This window comes from Tamandua tetradactyla, chromosome 17, assembly GCF_023851605.1.
Source record: "Tamandua tetradactyla isolate mTamTet1 chromosome 17, mTamTet1.pri, whole genome shotgun sequence".
NCBI lineage: Eukaryota > Metazoa > Chordata > Mammalia > Pilosa > Myrmecophagidae > Tamandua > Tamandua tetradactyla.
This window is the reverse complement of record NC_135343.1, coordinates 81,574,455-81,601,654: the sequence shown is the minus strand read 5'-3', so window position 1 is coordinate 81,601,654 and position 27,200 is coordinate 81,574,455. Positions and strand designations below refer to the sequence as shown.

Sequence of the window (27,200 nt, the reverse complement as noted above, 5' to 3'; positions counted from 1 at the left end):
CTAATATGGCTTTTAAACCTCCTTTCAAAGTAAAAACTGTATCTTTCTAATGTCAGTGTGAACGTTGGAATTAAATGTTCTTTTGGAAATAAGTAATTGCTAGATTTTTCCAGATCCAGAAGTTTTAACACAAGGAAATAAAATCCAAGCTTTTATGCTCTTGTGTGTATCTATGCCTTTACTTTCTGGAGGACTGAACAACAGCATGTGGTGAGCTGGGTAAGTGTTTCTGGGTTGCTGGCTAGGGAACTGGCACATTTCCCTCAAATTCGGAAACAGCCTTACCTTTCTCTTAGAGGAGCTTCCAGTTCTTACAGAGCAAAGGCAAGTTAAATATGCAACATTTACAGTGAGAGGCGATCAAAACTACACAACTACAATGGGGCAGCAGATTGGGCAGTAAAAGTTTCTTGTTGAAGGATAGAACAGATGAACTTTTCTCTTTACTCCCTGGATCCAGTGGAAGCACCCATACAAGAATTATAGCTGGGTGAGTGAATTTCTTTTTGATCCTATTGAAAGTTTGTATCTTTACCCTCCAGACTCTCTAACTTTCTATTCTTATATACCACCTTGGGATCTGTAAAGCAGATGTTCTTCTGGTTTACCTCCATGGGCCTGGGATTATTTTGCTCCTCAATCATCCCTCCTCAGTCTTTCTCCTTTTGGAAAATGTCACGAATATGGTTGAACACTACACCTTTGGGGTGGGGAGCATCAGATAGGGCATTTTCCTCCAGTCTCCACTGCCCCCTCTTGTGCCACCCACATCTGTGATTTTTGAAGTTAACTAATCCAAAATAGTCTTTCATAGTTAAAGAAGAGAAAAAGGCCTTGAGATGCTAGGTGACCGTTTCATGTCCCCACTGGGAAGCACTTCCCTAGGGATACTGGATACACAGTGCGCCTTAGGGAAGAGCCACAACTGGCCCATGGCCAACCAGAAGCTGCTGTGACCTTCCTGGTCCCCTCTGTCCTTCACAGCACTTCCAGCAGAAGGAAAAGTTGACAGCGTCATGGCCCCTCACCCAGGGGTATCCATCAAGAAAGGACCCCTTGCCTGTCCCAGGCCTTGCATACAAGCAGCCCCTCCATCACCTTTCCCCCACTGCCACACCCGTCCTACCTAACCCAAGTCTGCAGGGAATGAGATATGGATTGTCTGCTGAAAAAAAAAGTATACCTTGTAGGGAAAAAGACCCTGCCTAGATTGGCTAGATACACGTCGCGCTGACCAGAAAACAATCTGGCCCTTAATTTCACTTTCACAGTGTGGCTATTGCCAATGTCTGCCAGGTGCACTAGAAAACCTAATTAGACACACAGGGGTGAATATTTTACTTCCAGTCAAAGGAATATTCCTCCCGGATAAACCACTGTGGGACCCTGAAAAATAATGGTGTTTGACTGACTTGATTTTAAGAGAACTGAATGAGCCCTTAGATTGTTTGTCTTTATTGGGTACTTAAACACAAGATGCAAGCTACTAGATATATGGTTGGGAAATCTCTTTCTTGAGGGCAATTTCCAAACAAGTGTCTAAACAATAAGGTTCTGCTTGCCCAAAATTAGAGTGCAGCTATGTATCCTATCCCAATTTTCTGTAGTGCCCTTTATGTGATGAAAGAAATCAATTTTCTCCCCTTCCCTTCTTGGGAGGCTGAACGCTTCCCAAATAGTACTGCCCTTTCAGTAAGAGAGTCTTAGGATGCTTATTTGAAAAGCTAGCTTATGTATTTCCCCAAATCTTCCTGTATATTCCTTTCATGGAGGTCTCTCCATTTAATTGGGCATATGGGGGCAGTGTAGCTATGGGATGGCCACAGAAACTCTCTAACTCACTGTGTCTTCATGGACTGTGGTTCTTTTGTGGCTATAGACCCTGTTTGCCAGTTTCTGATCTCTCTAGTTTTGCCCAAGTGTGGACAGAGAAGCCCTTTCCTTAGAATCAGCCTGTTGTAGTTTCCTAGCTACCACAATGTAATATACCAGAAATGGAATGGCTTTTAAAAGGGGGGATTGCAGGTTTACAGTTCTAAGGCTGTGCTAGTCTGTAAAAATGTCCACATTAAGGCACCAACAAGAGGTTACCTTCACTCAAGAAAGGCCAATGAAGTGCAGGTTTCCTCTCTCAACTGGAAAGGCACATGGCAAACATGGCAACATCTGTTAGCTTTCTCTACAGGCTTCTTATTTCATGAAGCTCCCTGGGGGTGTATTCCTTCTTTATCTCCAAAGTTCTCTGGCTTCATGAGCTCTGGCTCTTACAGATCTCATGCTCTCTGCAAATGCTTCCTCTTTTAAAGGATTCCAGTAAACTAATCTAGACCCACATGGAATGGGTGAAGTTACAATTGCATGGAAGCCATCTAATTATTCAAAAGTAAATACCCACAATTGGATGAGTCACAACCCTCTGGGGATCATCTAATTGAAGTTTCCAACATACATTATTGAATTGGGTTTAAAAGAAAGAGTTGTTACCACAAGATTGGATTCAGATTAAAACATGGCTTTTCTAGGGAACACAATCCTTTCAAAGCAGCACACAGCCCTACCTAGCACTTGGTCTGGTTGTGAACAGACCAAAGAGCATGCTTTCTGCCAGAGTTAGGTGCATTTCTGTGTTCTGATGTTCAACATGATCAATATAGGTTTGCTGCTGTATCTTCACAGAGACTCAGCCTATTCTTAATCCCTGTCTTGCTGGTCTGGACTCAGGTTCTTATTTAGTATTCTAGTTCTCCTTCAGAAATTGGAAGCCTGGTTCAACTCTAATTTGTTGAGATGGAGCTCTCATCTTTCAGGTCCTTGATGGTCCTTCCCTGAGGGACTGTACTCTATGTTCAGAGTCACCCAGACTTGATCTTAATTAATTGATCTCTACTTTCTGCTTGTTCTGCCCTGACTCACAATGTTTCCATCCCAACAGCCTTCAAATATTGCTTAACTCCTGTTCTAGTTTGCTAGCTGCCAGAATGCAATATACCAGAAACAGAATGGCTTTTAATAAGGGGAATTTAATAAGTTGCTAGTTTACAGTTCTAAGGCCGAGAAAATGTCCAATTAAAACAAGTCTATAGAAATGTCCAATCTAAGGTATGCAGGGAAGGATACCTTGGTTCAAGAAGGCCAATGAAGTTCAGGGTTTCTCTCTCATTCTGGAAAGGCACATGGGGAACACAGTCACAGTTTCTCTCTTATCTGGAAGGGCACATGGCAAACACAGCATCATCTGCTGGCTTTCTCTCCTGGTTTCCTGTTTCATGAAGCTCCCCGGGAGGCATCTTCCTTCTTCATCTCCAAAGCGCTGGCTGATGGACTCTCTACTTCATGGTGCTGCAGCATTCTCTGCTCTCTCTGAATCTCCTTCATTCTCCAAAATGTTTCCTCTTTTATAGCGCTCCAGAAACTTATCAAGACCCATCCAAATGGGTGGAGACATGTCATCACCTAATCCAGCTTAACAACCACTCTTGATTGGGTTACATCTCTAGGGAGATGATCTAATTACAGATCCAAACATACAGTATTGAATAGGGATTATTCTGCCTTTATGAAATGGTATTTTGATTAAAACATGGCTTTTCTAGGGGACATACATCCTTTCAAACCAGGACAACACCTATCAGTTTCCCAGCTGCTAAAACAAATACTATACAATCTATTGGCTTAAACGATGGGAATTTATTGGCTCACAAAAATTGAAGTGTTAGTAAGGTAATGCATTGTTTTTGACTTTTCTGGCACATGGTAATTGCAATATCTTCTCCTTTCTCTTTCAGATTCCATTGACTTCCAGCTTCTCTCTGCTCCCTGTGGCATCTTCTTCTGTGTCCATTTTCCTTTTCTTATAAGGACTTCAGCCATATGGGATTAAAGACCACCCTCATTCATTTGACATACCTTAACTAATGACATGTTCAAAGGTCTCGTTTACAGGTTCACACCCAGAAGACCAGGGGTTGGGACCTGAACGTGCCTTTTGTAGGGGACGTGATTCAATCCCCCAAAAAACTGATATTTATACTCTCAATCCTTCTGCCCCCGATTGAATTGAATTAGGACTTGATGTCAAATTTTATCAAGCCCCAGCTCACTCATCCTCAGCCAAGTGTTCTGGACTGCTACATAGCCTTCATACCTAGAATATCTTTAGGCTGATCTTGTATGGGCTGCCCTTCCTTTTTCTAGACACTGAGGTCCCAGTGGACTTAGAGGCCAAACCTTCCTACCATGATTCAATCTTAAATCTTTTTCTGTTCACACTTCTGACTTCACTCCAGTGTCACTTATGGAATCAGTGTTGGGCAGGCTGGTGTCAGTGAGGAGAAAGGGAAAGGCTTGCAGTAAATGATTTTATCTAAAGCACATCACAGTAGAGTTAATAAAAGAGGGTCATCATACCACATCTTCTACTTTATAGTTTCAGACTCTAGGCACATGGGGAGATTTGTCCCTCACTCCTGGGCTGGCTTGATTATCAACAAATATGATGCCTCTCTAATTGTATCATCTCTGGTGGCAGTGATAAACTGGATGATTTTGTTTTGTGGTACTATTCTGACAGTACTTTATTATGGTTATATTATGAGCTAAAAGACATAAGGAACACTGACTCTCTCAAGTCCCATTAACCGACTTAAAAACCAAGCGGTTCATGAACACAGGGCCTCCGAGCTGGGGATTGCAGGTAGGCTGCTCTCTGTCATTCATCTGCTGAGTCATGTCTCAGCTGCTGAACCCTTCTTTGAGGGATACTTGATACTGTTTTCCCCTCTTGAGTGATCTGTGCAACTTTTTCTTCTGGTTGATTACTCCATTTTTATTTCTTTTCTGCTCCTAGGGAAATTTCCCTGCCTTGTACCCATGAGTAAAACTTGGTTGTTTTTTTTAAAACCTTGTCATATTGTGTAAAGTAGCTTGGCCTTCTTTGAACTGCTTCCTCTCCAGAATTCTGCAGCACTCAGCCAGAAGTGACTTCACCTTCCCCTCAGTTGCCATTGTGCTCAGCCCGATGTTTAGACTGCACAGGGCTCTCCTTAGGCATTATTCATCTTTGGGTGCCCAATGCCTGGCACTGTGGCTGGAATACTGTGAGTACTCAGTGCATCTCTGTTCTGGGAGTGGATGAGTTTTCTAATTTTAAAATAAACTTTTAAATTTAGAATACTTTTAGATTTAGAGAAAATTTGTGAGGATAATACAAAAAGTTCCTTATAGCCATCACTCACTTTCCCGTTATTAACATCTTGCATTAATAAAGTATATGTGTCACAACTAGTAGACTAATATCAATATATCATTTTTAACTAAAGCCCAAATTTTGTTGTTATTTCCTTTATGTTTCTCTGCCATTCTCTTTCTCTTCCAGGATCCCGTCCAAGTCAACACATCACATTTAGTCATCATGTCTCCTTAGGCTCTTCTAGGCTGTGACAGTTTCTCAAACTAACCTTGTTGAGAGTTATGAAGGGTGTTGGTCAAGTGTTCTGCACAAGATCCCTCAGTGTGGCGTTGTCTGATGTTTTCTTATGCTTGGACTGGGGTCCGGGCCTCTGGGGAGGAAGACCACAGAAGTACAGTGATAAATTCACCTCATATCAAAGGTGCACACTGCCAAAGTGACTTATCACATCAGTGCCAACCTTCTTCTGGCTGCGGGAGGGTTTGTCAGATTTCCCCACTGCAAAGTTACCCCCTCTTCATGCTGCAATCTTTGAAAAGGAGCCACTGTGTGCAGCTCACACGTATATTCCATATCCTTGAGGATGAGGTATCTACATAAATTATTTGTAATTCTTCTGCATGAAAGATTTATCTGGTCTCCCCATTTGTTTGTTTATTCATTCAATCATTTATTTATATCAGTATAGACTTATGGGTATTTATTTTACACCTTGGGTAATAGTCTGATCTATTTTTTTTTTCAAGATAAAATTAGAAGCCCTTGTAGAATTAGAACTTATTCCTGCTTCTGTAATACTCTCTGATGGCCTGGCACAGAATAAATGACCCATAAATAGATACTTGTTGGTTGATAGAACTAATATAAGAATTAAGCTCCCAACATCTGCAATGATATAAGGAAGCAGCCTAAGTGGTCTATTGACATTATCTTATTATATTTAAATGCTCTTCTGCAAAAGATGTCAGAGGCATAAAAACTCTTAGAAATCATCCATTTCAATGCTTTCATTCACAGATAATGAAATTTAGGTCTGGAGAGGTAATTTATGGACCTGTCTTGGATCCATAGTTTTTTCTAACTTCTAGGTTGATGCTCTTTAGGCATTCATGCATACAGTGGTGCCTACTACGGTATCCAGCAGGTCTAATGTGCTCAACACAGTTTGGTTGAAACTGTACATGCAGGCAAAAGTGAGTCATCAAAGAGATTTCCTCTGTTTTGGTTTTGTTTTGCAAAGTGGTTTAAAAAAATCTCTCAGACAGAAATGCAAGGAGTGTATGGATGTAAGAATGTTGATGGGGTAACAACTTTTGACATAAATCATGAGAGACTTTGAAGGCCTAAACCAAGCCAGTAGCAGTGGGGAAGGAGACAGCAGATACACTGAGATGACACTCAATTTAGGAGCAGTATCAGTGTAATTTGGTCACCAGCTAATGTGGAAAGTGAGGAAGTAGGGTTTGTTGAGGGTGACTCTGAGGTCCTTGGCTTGGGCAAACAGCTGGAAGGTGATGTCACTAATGAAGAAGTATTAGGCGTGGAAGGAATGATGAACTTGTGAGGTATGAGATACCTGTTAGATCCCCAGTACTTCCACTAGGCAGGAGGAAATGTGTGTGGACCTTAGGAGAAGAGTTGAGCTGTAGATCTAAGAGTCAATGTCAGTTGGCTGATGAAGTCTTTAGAGTTGGTGATATCAATTAAGGAAAGTAAAGGAAAGATGTAGAACTGAATATCACTAGGGATAGAGGACAGAAGAAGCAAACGGAAATTAGAAAAAAACTATGGGAGGTCCAAATGTGGAGTAACGTGGGGACACTAGGAAAGAAGGGACATTGCTTTGGCTTAAATTCTGAAAGGAGATCAAGTAAGATGAGAACTTGAAAGAGGGTGTTATGGGTGGCAGTTCTCAGGTCATAGGAGACCATAATTAAAGTGTTTCCGGAGGAGAAGGGGAGGACTAAACAGGAGGACGCTGCAGCAATGAAGGACTGGATTGATGCATAGCTTTTTTATTATTCTTCTTACCAGCTCAAATTTTCTTCATTTCCAAAAATTATATTTATATTATAAAAACTCAATTCCAAAGATTATAGACAAATGCATGAGAAAAGATTGAAGTTAAATAAAGAGAAGAGTGCCTTAACTGCTATTATAGGTGAATAGGTGAATAGGTCTTTGAATCTCTCATTTGGGAGAGTTTCAAGACTAAAGTTGTGGGCATTTTAGATTGGAATAGGTTAGTCTTACTTGAAAGAAGAATGCCTGAGTTCTCCTTTAAGGTTTTGGCTCTTATTCTATAAGACTGAGCATATAAGAGTTTTTTATCTTTGCAATATACTTATAGAATAAATTTACCCTGTCAGAAGATATTGAATTTGCTAACTAGTTGATTTATTCAAAGGTCTTTTAATATTTCAGAATGCAATCAATTGTACTTTTAATAAACCATAAACTATGTTTACTGCCTTATTTATAGAATTTAATCAAAGTGATTTGATGGCTAACTAATACTCTGGATGGGCCCCAGACACTGCATCTAATTACTGGAAACAATAATACAGCAAAATGGTAGGATGATTTTATTCTTGCAAAATGGAAATAGAGGAAAGTAAAATATTTTTTTGTTTGTTTGTTTGGAGTCCGAGTTTGCCTGGGAGATGGAAGGCCAACATTCTGAAAACTTTCCTGTGGCTTTTCCCAGCTTTCAAGCAGGTACAGGTGACACAAGATTCCTATTAAAGAACAGCCTTCACAGCTCCTGACTGCCTCACTGCTGTTTCTGCCCAGAGGTGTAAATAGATTCAAAGGTCATCTGCTTCTTAATACCCCATTTGTCTCCTTTTGGAGTGGTTTCATTTTGAGTTAGAGGCATTAAGATGAGGCAGCTCCCCAGTCAATCTGAGAGAATCAAAAGATCCCTTATACCCCCTACAGAGCCTTTTGCAATCCTCTGGGTCTTAACATTCCAAATGATTTGATTGTGTTTGGCTGTAGTTGACATATTGATTGGAGTTAGAGGGAAGGAAGGGTCGAGCTGTGCTTTATGTTTCCTGGTAGTCACACAGATCGGGGTCTGTTACTTCCACACCATATGCTGGGAAGAATCACCATCATCTTTCTAACAGCAAAATACACTGCAAAAATTTTAGAGACCTGGAGAGAGTATTGAAAAAACTTGTTGGCAGAGTAATTGTTTAGTTTTCTTGAAGCAGGTTTTTTGTTTGTGTGTGTGTGAATAAATAGCACTGTGTTTACCCATGGAATAAAGATCACTGAAAATCCCTATATTTGGTTTTGACGAGTGCTTGGAAAAATTGACAGGAGGAACATTTATTTTAGACAGTGCTGGTCAACCCAATAAAGATGTTGGTGAACTACATCTGTAGGATTTAGTTCAAATACATCTTAGGCCCACAGATGAGTGGGTTGTGAAAGTCCTTCTTTACATTTACACATCAAACATCCACAGATGAGTTGCTTTTTAAACATGTACACATTGGGTTAGAGGATACTCAGGTATAAAGGGCAAGGTGGTGTTTTGAAGATATATTTTGCACTTGGCTTGAATCTATCAACACCAAGGGGAAAATGCACCCTAGTGAATGCCTAGCACTGTTTCACTTCCACATTGCAAACATTCAATACAATGTTTTAGAAAGAAGTTCAATGAAAAGAAGCCATGTGATATAGAATGCACATGTGATAATAAAGCATCCCACAGTTTTTCTGTGTGGGGGACTTCCCAATACGTATCGTCCCCAGAGCACTCACTATCCCTGGAGAGGGAACAGGAGACATGCCTGTCCCTGAACCTTGAGATTTCTGGCAGAAGTGTCCCATCGCTGCATCACCTCTGATTCCAACCAGGACCTCAGTAGCTGTCTTTGGCATGTGTGCTGGTTTGAAACTGTTGGGTACCCCAGAAAAGCCATGTCCTTTAATCCTCATTTAATATTCTTAGGTCTTTGATTAAGTTGTTTCTATGGAGATGTCACCCACCGGAACCTTTTGATTAGATGGTTTCCATGGAGATGTATCTCTACCCATTCAAGGTGGAGCCACAAACTGGAGCCCTTTAAGAGGGAACCATGTTGGAAAAAGGTTCAGTGCTGACAGAGCCAACATGAAACCCAGATGTTTGGAGATGAAGGAAGAAAATGCCCCCAGGGAAGCTGTTTGAAATGAAAAGACAAAGACAATGAGTGTTCCCAGCTGACAGAGGTATTTTAAATTCATAGGCCTTTCTTGAGCCAAGGTATCTTTCCACTGGATGCCTAAGGTTGGACATTTTTATACCCTTAGAACTGTAAACTTGCAACTTGATAAATTCCCTTTTGAAAAGCTTATCCATTTCTGGTATACTGCATTCTAGCAGCTTCAGCAAACTTATACAGCATGTATCCATGCTTGTGAATAGGGAAAGGAAAGACAGCAAATGGCCGTGAGAAAAATCAAAGAGAAAACTTGAAATGTAGGATTTTAAAGGAAGGTCCTACTTTCTTAGGAAAAATAGAAAGAGAAAGTGAAAATGAGTTTTATGACATTTTATTCTGAAAATGCATTTTATTTATATTTACTAACTTCCACAATGATACAATAACTTTGACATGATGGCTATATTGTATTAAAACAAGTGTGATTTAACTAAAATGGCATTGCACTAGTTTTAAAAAAAGTAAACAATTGAAAAAAGATGAAGGAAAGAGAATTCACCCTCCTTTTATTTGTTGCCCCTCATAATCATAACACACCAGAAATACAAATACCTTTAGTGAGAGAGTAATGAATTAATGAATGAAAAGTAGAATCCCCATTGAGTCATGATATCTTTTGTGATCATAAGGACTCCATAAACAGCAATTTTATCTGAGCTTTCCTTACTTTCCACAGAGCCAAAGGTGGGGTATATAATCAATAAATATGTTTTGAATAGATAAACTGCATTCCAGAAAGTCTTAATGCCAGAGCCCTCATTCAGATGGGCTTAAGAAAACGCCCTTTTCATACAGTGAATTGGACACTGGGAACCACGTTACAGGTTCAGTGGAATTGAGGTTGAAAAGAAGGAGAGTCTGGAATAGGGAGAGCACTGAAAGCTGAGTATCCTGGGAACTTGTTCTTGGGGGGGCTCGTTCCAGATCCTAGGACTGCTCTGTGTGAAACCAGGTGACGTTCCCGTGATGCCTGACAGTCCCAGCAGCTCCAGAGCAGAGATAGTCCTTTGTTCCTCTTCATCCTAAATAGCCCTTCCCATGTCGTCAGTGGTGCTATTTGCTGATGAAGACCAATACAGGATCCTGTCTTATTCACAACCCCCTAAAATGAAACTTTGGCATGGGCAAAATATGATTTTAAGGGCAAGAGGAAAATTTGCAACATCCTCCCCAAAACCTTCCCCAATTTTTTAACCTTTTTGTTGTTGTTGTGTTTTCTTATGTTCAGTAGGACTCCATTAAAGTTAAAAATTTGGTAAAACAAACCTATCTGGATAGAATGAAGCCTTTGTTGTTTCATTGCAGGCACATGCATAAATGATGCTTATAAAAGGAGGCTGTACAGAAACCTGGGGAGGATTAGATTACCAGAGGAATGCAGGAAGAACTCTGAGGGCTCAGAAAATCTGAAAGTCTCAAAGTTCTGTCCAGATCTCACCAGGAGTACTAAGGCAGGTAAGATGACACATGAGGAGGCATGTTGGTCCTGTTTGAGGCAGCTAAACAGAACTTCCTTCACACTAACTAATGTGCTCCATATTTCTTAAAATCCCCACTGATCTAGTCAAGAAACTAACATATGCTTTATTCTTCAGGTGGGTACTTGTAAGAGGAAGGAAAGGCTCTAGCTGTAGCCTTCCTTTCCTCCTTCCCTCCTTTTCTCCTTTTTTGCCTTACATCTGTTTCAAAACATTTTCTGAGCACCTACTGTGAAGATGTTAGAGTCTGAGGTATATAGGACATCATTCTTGCCTTCATGGAATTAAATTTGTAAATAAATATTCAAAATACATCTGTCCTTCATCTGAAGCAGACTTACAGGGCATGCAGTGGAGGAAGCGGGACACCTGGGGACGGCACTGTAACTGAGGGCACAGGTAGGAGGCAGGCACATGGTTGCTGGGGGGAGGTGTAGCTGGACGCTGTGTGCATGAGATATGGCATTTTCAAGAAACTAAAAGGAAGGCTATGTTCTTGATGCTGGCATCCTATACGAACTATGAAAGCTTATGTTGAGTACATTTCAAAGGGAAGAGTTGTGACATAAAAAGGAGGGAAAGCTAATATTGCCTTAGGGGCTGTGAAAATTTCATCTTCTTTAATTCAGTTAGTCCTCACAATAACTCTGCAAGTATGCATTTTCCCCATTTCTTTTCAGTTGTAACAACTAAGGCTAGATCTATCCATGAATTGTCCAAACTGAACCGTGCCTGTAAACCTGGTTCTGTCTGACTCTCCCATTGCTTAGGGATTAGAGACGTTACAGAAGTCCATGGGGATGCTGGAGACCCAGGTTTGATTCCTGGTGCCTGCCCATGCAAAAAAAAAAAAAAAAGTCCCCTGGGGGATTCTGAAAGCAAACAAACGAAACACCAGGCAATGATCTTTTTTTTTTTGGCTACAATGCTAGGAATCTGATAGAAATGATCTTATTTCCAGTGCTTTCTTGCTCATAACAAATCACATTATAATAAAAATTAGGCTAAAACTTCCTTCCTTAGAGTGCTCAAATAGTTAATTTTCCAATAGCAATCTTCATACTTATCCAAACTCCAACCCACCCCCCGGACAGATGCTGATATAACTAAATATCTCCAAAACTGAAAATAGATATTAATCAGTCTAGGAAACATAGTTATAAATCCAATCTAGATCAAATTTCCCATATGCCCTTTACCAATAAATAAGGTAAGCCATTTACTAACTTCTCAAATAGTTAATTGAATATTTTAGAAAAATTTCTAATTGCAATGTCATTGTCGTGATTTCTTAGCACTTAAAAATTAGTGCAATCATTTAAAATGGGGTAGAATCTTTCTTTTCACCTCGCTGGCTTCTTGCTTTTCTTTGATGGAATTTGAAGATGACCCTCAGAAAAAGCAAACCCTCTTCTTCCATATACTCCCCAATGAGCAGTAGGAGAAAAGGAATCGCGATGAGCTGAAGGATGCTGTGTGCTTCTACCATGGTAGGTCCTTTCTAGTTTTCTGAATTTTGAACGAAACTGAGTCCTAGATATTGCTGGAAGACAGACTCCACTTGCACAGATTTCTTTTTCTGAAAATTGAATAATTGGTTCAATTCTTGGCCCAAGCACTCAAAAGAAAAATTCAACAAATGATGCTATGATAACAGGATATTCACATGGAAAAGAATGACATATGACCCCCCGTACATAGCATAAAAAAACTGAATAATTCAAAGATGTGAACAATGAACAAATTAACACTTTGACCTGTATGAAAATAAGGCTGAATTTATTGGGACTGAATGATTAACTAAATTCCACAGTATAAAAACAAATGAACTCTGCAAAACACACTGGTAAGATAATGAAAATGCAAACCTACAAATGGAAGAAAATATTTGCAAATCACATATCCTACAAATAAACAGAATATAAAAATCCAGAATACATAAAAATACTCTTAAAACTTAGCAAAAAGAATACAAACAACTCAATTAAAAATGGGTAAAATGATCTATATAGACAAGTTACCAAAGAAGATATACAAATGGAAAATAAACATAGAAAAAGATGCTCAATCATTTGTCATTAGGTAATTGCAAATTAAAACAACAATGAGATACCACTATGCACCTATTAGAAAGGCTAAAATTCAAAAATATGATAATACCAATTGTCCTAGTTTGCTAGCTGCCGGGATGCAACACACCAGAAATGGATTGGCTTTTAATAAAAGGGGATTTATTTTGTTGGTTCTTCAGAGGAAAGGCAGCTAACTTTCCACTGAGGTTCTTTCTTATGTGGAAGGCACAAGATGGTCTCTGCTGGCCTTCTCTCCAGGCCTCTGGGTTCCAACAACTTTCCCCAGGGTGATTTCTTTCTGCATCTCCAAAGGCCTGGGCTGAGCTGTGAGTGCTGAGATGAGTTGGGCTGAGCTGTTTGGGCTGTGCTACGTTGCGCTCTCTCATTTAAGCACCAGCCAATTAAGTCAAACATCACTCATTGCAGCAGACACGCCTCCCAGCCAACTGCAGATATAAATCAGCAACAGATGAGGTTCACGTACCATTGGCTCATGTCCACAGCAACAGAACTAGGCACCTTCACCTGGCCAAGTTGTCAATTAAATCTAACTACCACATGTCCACCCCTTGTCAGCGTGGCAAAGACATGCATCACCTTAGACAATATTGAGGTGCAAAAAAAATTCTCTTCTGGCTGCAGACCTGTGAATCTCAAAAGAAGTTGTCTGGTGCCAACATGCAAAGGAGGATATTCACAGGATACAGGTTTTCATTTCCATAGGGAGAAATTGGAAGAACACAGATGTAAAACCTGCAGGGCAAACAGCATTGGATTTTGAAGTCAAAGTCCTTCATCCTTTGGCTTTAGAAAGTGGCAGTCCCACCCTTTCCGAGGGCCTGTGCAGTGGCCCGCCTCTTTCCAAATCAACCTCAGGGAACATTGAGGAGACCACCTCTCAGCTCCACTCTTTTGAGGCATCAGGGCCACCCCTGGGCTCTCTGCCATATCTGGGGCACACGCTCAACCCCTCCATGTGGTGGCAGCCAGGCTCTCCCAGTCCCCCAAGGAGCGTGCTCTGCCTTCTCCAAGGCCTGAGGCTGTACAACTCTTCCACTGCAATGAGAGGGGAGACCCATCCTCGCCCTTCAGGGTAAACTCACCCTCTCCATGTATACGGGTGGGTCCACTCTCCTGGCCGAGGTTTCTTGGCTTCAGACCCGAGCTTCCATGGTTCTCATTCTGCAAACTCCAATCTCTCCCTTTTGTGTCCTCCTTTATCAAGATTGGCAGAGGTTCCATTTACACCAACAGTCTCTTCACGCACTCCAGGACTTCTCCATCATTCTCTTCACAATTCCTCCAAAATCTTCCCCTTAGCTATCAAAAAAACTGTTCTAACATATCTGGTATTTGCAAACCGCAGCAGCACCCCACTTTCCGGTACCAAATCTGTCCTAGTTTGATAGCTGCCAGGATGCAACACACTAGAAATGATTGACTTTTAATAAAAGGGGATTTATTTTGTTAGTTCTTCAGAGGAAAGGCAGCTAACTTTCCACTGAGGTTCTTTCTTACGTGAATCTAACTACCACACCAATTGCTGGTAAGGATGTAGAGTGATAGGAAATCTCATCATTGCTGGTGGGAAAATGCAATGCAGTACAACCCCTCTGGATGACAATCTTGTGGTTTCTGACAAAACTAAACATCTTTTTAACATGTGACCCTACAGTGGCACTCTTTCATATTTATAGAAAAAAAAAAGTTGAAAATTTATGTCCACATAAAACCTGCACAGAAATGTTTATAGAAGATTGTCAAATGTCGGAAACAACAAAGATGTCCTTAAATATGTGCCTAAATATCCATATAATGGAATACCAGTTAGCAATTTAAAATTACGTGTGTATTGCTAAGTGAAAGAAGCCAGTTTGAAAAGGCTATGTGCTTTGTGATTCTATTTCTCTGACATTCTGCAAAGGAAAATCTATAGAGACAGTGCTGTTGCCAAGGGCTTAGAGCAGAGGTGGGACTGAACAGGTGAAACATGGAATATAAAAATTTTTTTGAAACTGTTCTGTATGATATTGTAATGGTGGAAACATGACTATGCATTTGTCAAGACATATAGAACTATAAAATGCAAAGAAGTCAGGACATCCCAGGATGGAAAGCAGACTGTGACTAAGGAATTTGACTTCATTACAAAGGTGCTGACCTCAATAACTTTGGAAATGAGTGGGGATTGTGAGACTAAAGACAAAAGGAACTCCACATAATCACTGCACTCCACATGACAAAGCTGTTCCTTATGGGGGTGCATGCTAACAATACTGAAACCACTATGCATATATATTAGGATTAAACAAATAAAGGAATGAATATTTGCATAGTGGGAGCCAGGTCTTTTATTGTTGGAGTGGAAGGTTACAGATAAGCAAATGTGGCTGGGAGAAACCGTTAGTACTAGATTACAACTGGAAATTTTAGTTTGAATTCACATTTAGTTTACTATAGGTATAGATAGATAAAGATAGAAATAATTATGGATATGTATATTTATAATAAAGGGAACCAAGTTTCCTTGGAAGAATGGCTGATTTTAGAGCAAGGAAAGGAATATAAAACATAAGCCTGGAGTATTTTATACCAGAAAAAAATTTGAGCAAGAAGATAAATATTGTTTTGAACTCTAATCCAAAGTATGAAATAAACGCCCATATATACTGATATAAATACAAGATTAAATAAATAAATATATGGAAAAAACAGGTAAATCTCCCATGCAAAATTCCAAATAATTTCTATGGCTACTTCATTCTCAAGGACGTGGAGTATGATTCCTTATCCTTTAAGAGTGAGCTACACATGGTGACGTCCTTCCAAAGTGCACATTGTAGAGAAAAAGGAATAACTTTGCAGTGCAGAAATATTGAAAACACTACCTCAGCCATGTGACCAAGCTTAACATCAACAGGGTAAGTCATGGCAGGTGCAAACTCTGCCTGCTGAGCCACCCACCCTCTTAGGTGCACTTAGAGTGGCCCCCCCCTCTAAGGTGCACTTTTGCTATGATGTGAAAAAATGACACTTTACCTTTGTGGTCGTCCTTCCAAAAAACCAAAATCATGAGGAAAATATCAGACAAACCCAAATTGAGGGACATTCTGCAAGATAATGCTTCATCAAAGTCATAAAATACAAGGAATATCTGAGAACTTGTTAGTCTAAAGGAGCTTAAGGAGACATGACAATTAAATGTAATGTGTTGTCCTGGACGGAATCCTGGAATAAAAATGATATTAGGTAAAAACTCATAAATCTGAATCAAGTATAGACTTTAATAAGTAATGACGTATCACTTATTATTATAATTTACAACACGTACCATACTAATGCAAGATCTCAACAACAGAGGAAACTGGGTCTAAGCTTCATGGGAACTCTCTGTATTATCTTTTTAACTTTCTATTACTAAAACTATCCTAGAATTTAAAAAAAAGTATTAAAAAAAAGAAAAAGAAAAGTGTGAATGTTGAGTAGAACATTAAATGCCTAGGAAGTGATCATGACAGTATCCACACAAAGGCAAAGGAGAAGAGAAAAACATCAATGCAGAAGCATTTACAGAATGGTTGAGCAGACATCTTTGGCTTTACATCTGCTTGGGGTTATGCTACAAATTTGGAAACTGTCCTTGGTTTGTCTGAAAATAGCGGGTAATTGTATTCATTCCTTTCTTTTGATCTCTACATCTATTGACTACTTCAGGACTTATTTTTCAACATATGTCTTCCAAACTTAATTTTTCACTTTTATCTCTCACCCATCTAAACAAACCTATCCTCCAGGCAGACTAGTGTACTCACCATCTGCTAAAATATGTGCTAAGGGTCCTTATACTCAAGTTGTTCTCCTTACCTGAATGCACTCTCCTCTTGTACTTCCAGCCTCCCAAACGGAAGTTCCAACCACCTAACAAGGATTCCTCAGCCTTCCCTGATTTCTCCAACTGAAAGGGATCTCAGCCTCCTCTAACCCACAGTCGCTCTGGACTTCTCGTGGAAGCCATATCCTAATTTATGTTATAGTATGCTGTCCGTAGCTCCTCTCTTGGCTGTTAAGTACTTTGAGGGTGGGTCCCTGATATATACATCTTCCATTGCCCTTGGTGCCCTTTGTAGATATTTACAAAAGGTTGTTTTAATGAATATCATCTAACGTTGAACAGTCATTTTTTCAGTTAAGGGGAAACCTTGAAGTGGAGATCAATTGGACTAACTTAAAAAGAAAATTTTAATTATTCATAACAGAAGTCGTTTGATGGAAAGGGGCTACTACTTTCTTTCCACATCTGCAACTGTGGTCTCTGCATTTGCTGTTGATAATGCACGGAGCCAGTGCATGTCAGGCAGTGCCTCTTGTGTGTGAACCATTATTACAATAATTAATAACAATGGCAGCTCAGTTGATAGGAACTTGGCAATGTGTGTATTCTTATCTTCAAAGCTCCAAATGGTTTGGAATTTGGCTGCTTTTGAAACCATTTAACAGGAAAGTATGTGTTTAGAATCTGTTCCCAGCTCAAAGACACCCTTATCTCTAAAATCCTTAATGAGAAAGCACCTGACAAATTGACTGGCATACTCCACTCCTCCACATAATTTCCCATCTTGCCAAATGTGTTTCTTGCACTCTCAACTCCTAACTTAGAAACTGTTAAATGATGAACAGTCTGAAGACAATGTCTGAAGCTTTGGAAGGCTATCTTCAAATGATGATTTCACAAAGTAAAATTAACTTATTGAAAAGGTGGAAAATCAGTCTTTTTTTTTTCATTGTGACAATTAACTATTTAATGAGATTTACTTGACTAAACTGACTCATTGTTTTGGTATTACAGATCTGCCCAGGAAGGAATTTTTATGATAACTGTCATAGAGTTCTTTTATTTAATGAGACATACTCCCACAGAATAACATTGCAAATAGCAAAAATTAAGTGTATCATCAATTGTCCCACTTGTTATCTGATTATATTCATAGAGCTTCCTAAAAATAATTTATTAACAATTTATTTATTAATTTAGTCAATGAACTTCTAAAGTGTGTAGGATTAATATTGTGACAAAAAGCAAAAAAATTGCAAATGAAAATAACACGTTTCATTTCATTGAAGATAAAAGCAAAAATTTTCAAGTGAAAAAAATTCCTTAAATTGGGACTAGTAAAAGTTATAATCATTGACTTAACTGTACTTATCAAGAGAAATATTTAGTGGTCCATCACACATGAAAATATTTCTGTCGTGGGAAACAGACATACAAATGTGTACTTTCAAAACAATGTGGAAATTTGTACATTATATGTTAACATGAAATTGTGTTTCCAAGAACGTTTCTTAATTTAAGAGAATGCTCAAAATATGTTAATTTTAAAGGATTAAGAATTTAATGGGCAATAAAGACTTTGTACTGTGAGGTAGAACTTCTCTTTCAAGAAGACTGGTTGAAAATAATGAGATCATCAAGAGAGTATCTAAATGGAATCTCAGAGAAAAGAAACTCATAAAACAAACTTGGTTGAATTAATTAGCTGTGAAAAAGTGCCAGTGGTGAAAAGGAGACTGAGGATAAGGAGAGAGAAGGAGGAATTGATCAGAGAGGAAGGTATCAAGAGCAAGGATGAAAAGTTGTTCTTAAATAAAATGATTCTTCACCCTTATGAAGAGGGAAGAATGGGCAATAGAATCTGGATGAAAATGTGGATACTCTTAGAGCTTAAGTGCTTGAGGAGAGGGTGAATATTTGCAATAATGTTTAGTAAAATATAAGAGGGAAATAACTGAGGACTGATAAATACACTGGTGCACAGGATTGGAAGGCACACACATTGTAGGGTCACAAATATGAATGGCAGTTTTATGATCTCCTTTTGCTGGGCTCAACAATTTGGGTAAATATTGTTAATAGTAACCTACTGTGATAAACACTTTCAAAACAATAAAAACAATTTAGTCCTCACAAGAAGGCTCTGAAATAGGTACAATTATTATTTCCATTATACCAAGGAGGAAACTGAGGCTTTGAGGTTAAGAAATTTGCCCAAAGGTACATAGCTGGTAAGAGTTAAAATCAATTTTGCACCCAGTCATTCTGACTTAGAGAGTAGATTTATGCAGGGCTGTGTAGGGTTAAGGTATATTGTTTTAAGTCAGGGACTTGAATGATTAAAGTTCAAAATGATTCAGTAGTTCAAGGGAATTGAACTGTTTTGTGGAGTCATAGAGATGTGCAGAGAGAAATCTTGGCAGCCCCAGCTGAATGAAGAAATGAGGCTAGGAGGGATAACAATTGGTAACCCCGGAGGACCAAGGGACCACCAGTCTTTGAGACTGGAGAGCTGGTGTAAGGGGGTGGAGATATAAACTCTCTACATGGAGAGGAGCTTATGAGACTAGGCGGAAAGTGGAAGTTTCTGATGTGGGCAATGACTCATTTCAAGATGTGGCCATGGGTACGATTAGCTGGAGTGAATAAAGTAGAGAGGACATGGAAGAATTAGGAGGATTCGAAGAACTAAAGGAGTTATAGTTGATTCTTCTTTGTAAAGAAGACTGTGTGTTAATGGATATTCATTTCTGAAAGATTGTTTTATAATTCAGCAGATATTTATGCACCTGCCACATAAAGCCAGGCAGAGTTCCAAGCAAAGTTGCTGCCCTCATGGATTTTATTTTCTAGTGCCTGTACGTCAAGCAGTGATAAGTGCCTAGGAGAAAAATTCAGTGGGAAAGAGACTTGGTAGTGCTAAGACATGGGGTGTCTTATTATAAAGGACAAGCAGGGAAATCATATTTGAACAGGAACCAGTGAGGGAGAAGTGTGGCCAAAAAGACTGAGTGGTCATTTACTGAGATGGGCAAGAATGTGTAGGAGAAGGGAAGTTTTAGGGAGTCTGAGAATATGGAGTTCAGTGTTTGAACCAATTAATTTTGAGACGCTTATCAGTCATCCAAGAGGGGCATTTGGTGTTAAATACAACACTGGATATAAGAGTCTTGTTTTCACAGAGAAATGTTAGAAACATAAATTCAGAAATCATATTGATTGTATATAAACCCATAAAGATCAATGAGATCACTAAGGAAGACAGAGTATATAGAAATTGAAATACAAAGATGACTGCAGGGATATTACTGAAAATTAAGGATCTGAGAAGGATCCAGTAAAAATACTGAGAAAAAGTTATCACAGAGAAAGGAGGAAAACCAAAAGGGAAGTGTCCTGGAAGCCATGTGAAGAATGTATTTCAAGATTGAAGGGGTAACCAATTGAATCAAATACTGCTGAGAAGCAGAGAAAAATGAAGACTGAGAAGTGACCATTGGATTTAGCAAGGTAGGGGTCATTAGTTGCTTTGATAGAGCACGCTGACTGGCAATCAGAAGGGAGGAAGTAAAATGGAGACAGTGAGAATCAACAGATCCTTCTAGGTGTTTTTCTATCAAGCAGAGCAGAGAAAGAGTGAAAACTGGAAAAGGATGCAGAGCCAGTGAAAAATTTTTAATGTGTGGGCTGTTACTGGGTGTTTGCAGGTGTATGGAAATGAATCATGCGGGAAGGAGAAGGACAGATGTTGGAGCATTACAGAGATATAATGGAGAGATGGGATCCATGCTTAGGTGGAGGGGTTGTCCTCTGGAGCACAAACAATTCACTCACTGCTGCAGCTCTGCAGATGTCTAGAGGGAGTGCTTCCTGAGTGGTGGCAGCACGCCCCTTCTTCTGGATCTCATACACCAAATACTGATAAAACACAGTGTCAACCCCAGCAAGTAATGGCTAATGGTATTGAACATGGAAACCTTAAACAGTGGAATAGCACTCCTGCTGTCAGGAAGACAATTGAATAGGTGAAGGAATAACACGAATAAACGGTGACAATGAAAAAATCTGAGTGGTAAAGTCACACAATGGGTATTTGCTGTGACTTTCACCTTCAGATGTGACACTTCTTTATTGAAAACTCCTGTCTGCAAGATGGGGACTGTTAGCACCCCCAAACCTCCATCTCTTGTACTGAAAAAAATGAATCTGGATTTCACCCCCATGGTGCTCTACAAATTGTACTTTTCATAGTTTAAAATTTCTGCCTTCTATCTTATCTCTGTAAATAGGATCTATTTATTGCAAATGTAAGGAAACTATATATATTTTTTATTTTCAGAAAATAAGGTAGTTCAAGTGGAAGGATGTCTGAAGTGGGAATCAGGAAATCACTACTCTTGCCCTGCTCTGCCACTCACCCACTGGGGATCAGTTTCCTCTTTGGAGAATGGAGGTGTGGGTCAGAGGATTCCTAAACTCCCTCTGGACCCAAGTAATGAAATCGTCATAACAATCTAAATAATTAAGTAATTCACAGCTGATGCCCTTTATTCTTATGTACCCATAATATTCTCTGTCAAGATAAGTCACATTTATGTTGTTGAGAGGTTACCAATCACCCATGCATTAATAACTTACAGGGTGATTGTGAAGATTAAAAGAGAAAAAATGTGAAAGAAATTCATCAACGATAAAGTGAAATACTGTCAGTCACTCATAACGTATGCGATGAAGTATTACATCCATTAACATCATCCAGGTTTTGCTTTTGCTTTAGCTTGTGGAACATCAGATAAAGTTGGTATTCAAGGATGCAGATGGAGAAGGAGGAGATTTTATTTGGAGAGAGATTACAACTGCCTGTTTTCTGTTGAAAAATGACCTTAAACTACTATAGGAGGAAAGAGATTTTAAGATCTAGGGAAAGGCGTTGAGACAAGCGTGAGTGCTGCATATATTAATTTACCATCTTACATTATTTCTACTTTAGAGTAGCATAGAAATAATTGTTGTCAGGTTTTATAAAAATGTCCAGATCTATTTGAAAAACTAAGTAAATTGAAAATAATCATTGATTAATATGATAATATAAAATTTTATGGCTAAATAAAACATCTATCCTTAACTAAAGCTATTTGAAAATAAAATTAAAATTAAGTCCATTTAAAATTATAATTGATTAATGTGATTTTTAAGTTTTATGGTTAAATCTACAATTTATGGTTATATCCATTACCATAATTAGATTTTTACTTCCTTTCAAAGTTATTTCCCTCTGCATATTTCTCATGCATTCATTTGTTTATTTGTATGTATTTCTTTATAGGCAGAGTGTTAATGATGGACATATATCTGACAATCTGATTTTTAAATTTTCTCTTTGTTTTTGCATGGGACTCAAACCGGGGTCTCCGGCACAGCAAGTGAGAATTCTGCCACTGAGCCACTGGTGCGCTGCCCCTGACTTTTTTATTTTAACAAGAATTGTTCCTCCTTGAGAACAAATTGTTGAAATAGATAAAACACCAGTAGTAATAAGGATTGTTCATCTTAGATATGTGTGAAATTTTTTTCAGAGCAGTTTTACAATTATCTCATTGTATCCCACCTATGCTATTTTAACTCTGTGACCAAGCAAATCATTTAATCTCTCTGCACCTAATCTGTGAAATAGGTATGATATTAGTACCTTTCTTGACGAATCATGTAAAGCTTAAATTAAACTATGAAAAGCATTTAGGACAGTGCCTGGCACATAGTAAGCACTCGGCAAATGTTACCGTTTATTATTTTTATTATTACTATTTCCTATCAATAATTTGGGGAGTATAAATGTATTAGGTCCTAGTACCATTTTGCAAGTAGTCCCAAAGATTTTTCAAACTTAGGTGTTATGCACTCAAATGTTTAAATGTATCCGTTGTAATATACATGAGTGAAACATGCTGGGGTAATTGTGGCAAATTAGATAACCTCTGCTTCTAAAACCAGAAACTCCCACTTGGCCCAGGGTAACATGGATGTGTAGGGATACAGGCCTAGTATTGCCACGTCATCTAATTTCCAAAGAAAGTAAAATTTTAGATTTTTATTTAATTTCCAATTCAAGAATATTGGTAAATTATTATTATTTTTGGTAAAACAGTTTGGGACAAATATATACATCTGTGGACGGATTTTAGAACTTAGGCAGCAGCTCATTTACGGGTCTCGTCGATCTAACTGTTTTCACCATCAACACAGTGTGCAAAGGAGGTCCTCGATATGATCCTGATCGACTGGAAAATGTAGGAAAGCAGTTCATGGGAGGGCTGAGGCCACATCAAAATAGATACATGAGCTTTTCAACGGGTGTAAATAATGAACCTATTAGAAAATCTAAAATAGAAGATGGCAATCCAAGAAGCACTCTCTGGAGGCTATTCTAGAGGGCCTTGTAGACGCCTTGTAGACTCCTTGTAGACTCCTCCTTGTAGACTTCTTGACCCTTCAGGAGAACCAATGTTGGGCAGGAAAGCAGGTAGGAAGGTAGAAAGTGCAACAGAAAAGCAAACCAACCAACCAAGTCTTTCAGGCCCCAAAGTTCACGCTTTTCTGCATTACCAGGCTGCTTTCAAATTAAATGAGCAATTACAGCTCTTGACAATTTACAGAACATTAGCTGAGCCTTGCTTGGGAGTTCCAATGCAGTATGTATTCTCATTTCATATCCATGTGCTGATTTTTGATGTTCTGCTTATTTTTAGAGGGGTAGATGCTGAAGGTACCATTTTAGAGCCAGATAAATGTGGTTCTTTGACCCCACTGGCAGGGGAAAAAGGCTTTTCAGAGATGTAGTCAAGTAACTCACCTTCGATGTGATTCAACTTTATAGAACCTACAGTTCTTTATGACTTAAAAAAAAAGCATTTTAAATCGGTCCCAGTTCTTTGATGATTCGTTTATCACAGAGGGATGCTCCTAGATAATTGAAAAGGGATGAGTCATAATGAGTTTTCACTGATGCATGTTGCCTCTCATCACTAATTTCACTGATTTCCTATAGGGAACATAAAGAGCCTCTCATCTCACTGGTTTGATGGCATGGAAAGGTCTACATCTGACACCTAAAGCTTGATTCTGCCCTTTCTGAACTGAATGGGCTTTCCTAAGAGACAGAAAGGAGGACAGCTTTGTTCCCTGACCCCTCCCCACAAAACCTCTAATCCAGTCCATTTTATTACTCATGGATGTGGATTAGAGAATGCCGAGACTGGGTGCTCTGTCATGATCCTGCTGGGTATTTTCTCCATATTTGCACCTGCTCTCGATTGCTATTCCATAGGGGTGGTTAGAAGGCTTAGCTAAACATGGTACATTTCCACATTTACTGCCAGAGGTCTCTTTGTTCTTGAAATATTAGCTATTCCATCATCAGTTCACCTAATATTTGATCACAAGACAGAGCTGTGCGTTTAGATCCCAGAGGCAATCAAGAAATGAGTGTTTTAAAATATTGTTAAAAAAACCACAGGGATCTTTTTTCTTCTTCTAATTTTTGCATCCTCAACCCTGTGCATTGCTCAGTAAATGTTTGCTGAACTGAATCAAAGCAATTGGCATTTGAGAAATATTTGTATACATTTATGAGTTTTTAAGACATTTCTGTATTTAGATGAATTTATGGATTTGGGAGAGTCTGATTAAGATACTGTTTAAATAATGGGATCTCCTGCTAACGCGGACTGGAGAATTCTGTGAGCTAGAACCGTCTTGAGTACACCCAGAATCCCACAACAAGTGAACAGAGGCTTTCAAGTAAGAGAGGGTAAGAAAAGAAGCTGCCATAAGACTATGCACATTATAGAGTAGGTATAAGGTGTTAAAATTGCTGAATTAAGGCGTTTGATCTTTTAGTTTCCTTTTAATCTTCAATTCTTCTAGTGTAAGGGAATGCAAGACTTTTGTTCTATTATGAAATAAATGGTGATAATGACAGAACAGTGCTGTGCTGAGCCATGTTGGAGCCTGAAGCAAAAGGTGAAATCAGGAACAGAGGTCCTGATTTTATTTATTATTTTGATATATTGCTCATTATGGAATTTTTGCATTCATCTTGACTTGAATATTCTTAAAAATTTCATTAAAGTATTCCTTATCTTGATTACTAGGCTTTTAAGTTCCCCCTTAAATGTTGTGCCTGCGGTGAACATTTCATACACCTCACCCTAGCTCTGCATTTAATATGTTATAAAAAATATATTAGAAATACTTTAAGCTATAAGTAATGGCATATTCAATTTACAATGGCTTAAAATTAAGGGTTTGCTTTTCTTGCATAACAAGTGGTATGCTGAGGTTTTCCTTCTTTTGATCTTTCCTTAATGCCTATTGCTTCATCGTTGTGAAATATCTACTCAATTCCAGTAATTTCATGATTTTCAATGCAATAAAAAGGGGAAAGAACTTGGTTAATATCATCTATCTCCTTTATTAGGTGTGGCCCACACTTTCTCGGAGGCCATGCTAATGAAGCTTTGCTTATACTCCTATCTTGGTTTGTCAGAGCTGCTATGACAGCTATCACACAGCGGGCTGGCTTAAATGACAAGCATTTATGGCCTCACAGTTTCCAAGGCTAGAAGTCCCAAATCAAGAGGTCAGGAAGACCATGCTTTCTCCCAGAGTCAGTGGCTTCCTGGTGACGGCACTCCTGCATCCCAGGGCAATGTCCTGGACCTCCTCTTGTGGCTTTCTCTGACTTTTGTCTGAATCTCCTCTTTCTATGGCCTCTGAAATCTGAATTGAGACCCAACCTGATTGTTCTGTATGTAACCAATACATCAAATTAATCACTTGTGGTATTCAAATGTTCTATAGCCTTACTTACTTTGCTTATTTTATAAATTACTAAGAGAAATGTGTTAAAATCTTCCAATATAATTATGGAATTGTCTATTTCTTCCTTTAGTCTTGAGAAGATGTTGCTTTAAAGACTTCAAAGCTATTTTATTAGTTGCAAAAATATATATAATTTTAATATCTTTCTGGTAAATCAAACTTTTTATCTTTATGATGTATACTTCTCTATTTCTAGTAATACTTTTTTTCCCATACATTTTACTTTGATATTAATGTAGTAACAATAGCTTTCTTTTGATTAGCACTTCCCTGATCTTTTTCCACTCCTTGTTTTTCAGCTGTCCTGTTGAAAAACATTCCTTGCTTTTTAACTCTCTATTATGAGCAACATAAAACATTATTTTAAAATGTAATCTTAGTACACTTTCATTCTCTTTATCCCTTCCAACCCATATGTTATTGTTGTCCTGTATTTTATTTCTCTATTTCCATACCAAGACATTAATATTTTTATGTATTCAATCAATATTCATTTATATTTGCCTGGACATTGCTTCCTTTTCTTTTCTGCAGCTCTGATCTTCCATCTGGAATCATTATCCCTCTGCCTAAAAATGCCTTTTAGTACTTGCTTTCGTGTCAGTCTGGTGATGATAAATACTTTCTTATTATTTGTGTAAAAAAATATTTATGATTACCTTAATTTTTAAATGACATTTTTATTTGGAATAGAATTTTTTATTATCTGAATATTTTTCCTTCAGCATTATGAAGATATCATTCCATGTCTTTTGAATTTTAGATTTTGTTGAGGAGTCAGAGATTAATCCAATTGTTGCTTCTTAAATTCAAGAGAAGATATTGTCTATTTTTAAAAAGCTGTGTTTATTATATATATTTGGCATTCAGTAGTTTTTTTGTTTGTTTGTTTTCACATGGGCAGGCACTGGGAATTGAACCCAGGTCTCTGGCATGGCAGGTGAGAATTCTGCCACTGAGCCACCGTTGCACTGCCCAGCATTCAGTAGTTTTAATATGATATGCTTATATGTAGTATTTTATTTATTTATTTATTTTTTATCCTGTTTTAAAGTTCTAGGGTTTCTTATATCTGCAGCTTGGATTTTTAAAAATCAGTTTTGGAAAATTCTCAGCTATTACCTCTTCATTCCTTTCATTGTTATTACTGTCCCATCCTCTCTGTCAGAATTTCTGACTATATCCTACATGCTTATTCTCTCTTCTTTGTTTTAAAAACTATTCTTATTTCTCTTCTTTGTATTTCCTTTGAGGCATTTTTCCCCCCCTGGTCTGTCTTCTACTTTTTCAATTATCTCTTCAACTGTGCCTGATTGTCTTTTAAACCCATCCCTTGATTTCTTTGGTTATTTTATTTCCCAGTTTTAGAGTTTACATTTAGTACTCTTTTAATACTTTCTAATTTTATGCTAAAATTTTAAATCTAAGTCTTTTATTTCTTGAATAGTGTTAAGTATAGTTTCTTTTTTTAAGTTTCTGAATGACAATTCCAACCTGTTGAGCCCTTGTGGGTCTGTTTATTTTGCCTAT

General features: G+C 38.4%; 1 long non-coding RNA gene across 1 annotated transcript in view; it reads left to right on the top strand.

The window, feature by feature from the left end:
* The window catches only part of LOC143661441 (uncharacterized), a 73,420-nt gene that overhangs the window by 28,284 nt on the left and 17,936 nt on the right, over positions 1 to 27,200 (top strand). Inside the window, exon 4 of the long non-coding RNA XR_013164591.1 lies at positions 10,714 to 10,863. This is a non-coding gene — a long non-coding RNA (uncharacterized LOC143661441). The remainder of the gene's footprint in view (positions 1 to 10,713; positions 10,864 to 27,200) is intronic.